The 833-nt window shown below is 34.2% G+C and overlaps 1 long non-coding RNA gene across 1 annotated transcript in view; it reads right to left on the reverse strand.

Moving 5' to 3' along the window:
- Positions 1-251: 251 nt before the first annotated feature.
- LOC107182113 overlaps positions 252-833 on the reverse strand; it is a 19,830-nt gene continuing 19,248 nt past the window's right edge. Inside the window, exon 4 of the long non-coding RNA XR_001512833.1 lies at positions 252-434. This is a non-coding gene — a long non-coding RNA (uncharacterized LOC107182113). The remainder of the gene's footprint in view (positions 435-833) is intronic.

Genomic DNA, 833 nt, shown 5'->3' on the forward strand with positions numbered 1-833 from the left:
TCTCAATTAATCATTTATTGAAAGCATATTGTTTTTTTTTAGCACAACCCAGCTTGTGGGGAATAAAAAATTATAAGCCTTTACATTCTAGGACAGGGATTTCAAGATAATCAAGGGGAGTGTTTCCTAAATCTTAATTATTCATTAACTAGAGGCCCAGTGCATGAATCCATTACACTCCTTGTAGTGGCCTTTTCGAAATACTTTTTTATCCAAGGAAAATACTTAAAAGTTTTAGTTTCAATATCTCGCTTGAAAATTTTAAGTTTACTTCCAAAAGATTTGATGTATCCAAACATAACGTCAATACTTTTGCCAAAACCTTGTAATTTTAAGTTCAGTTCATTCATATGAACAGAGAGATCTGTAAAAAACATCAAATTGCTGACCCACTTATGATCATTGATCTGAGGAAAGTTTGCCAGATCCTTATTCTCAATAAATACCGTAATTTCTTCAAAGTACTCCACAAATCGCTCAAGCACTTTACCTTGACTCAGCCATCTTACATTATTGATCATCAGTAGTCCCCTATAGGTTGAATCAACTTCCTGTAAAAGTGCAGAAAATTCTCACTTGTGAAGGGGTCGAGAAGCTATAAAATTCACAATTTCTGTTACAACTGACATTAAATCATTCAATTCTGAGAATCCCGATTTGGCACACAAGACCTCCTGATGGATAATGCAATGAAAAGGTACAAGTGGATGTCTAATAGCTTCCATAAACAATTTCAGGAATCCCACATTTTTTCACACCATATTTGATGCCCCATCTGTCGTGACTGACACAATTTTAGAGATATCAATGTTTAGGTCACTGAACGTATTTAT

The sequence above is a fragment of the Myotis davidii genome, unplaced genomic scaffold (genome assembly GCF_000327345.1).
Source record: "Myotis davidii unplaced genomic scaffold, ASM32734v1 scaffold13, whole genome shotgun sequence".
Classification (NCBI taxonomy): domain Eukaryota; kingdom Metazoa; phylum Chordata; class Mammalia; order Chiroptera; family Vespertilionidae; genus Myotis; species Myotis davidii.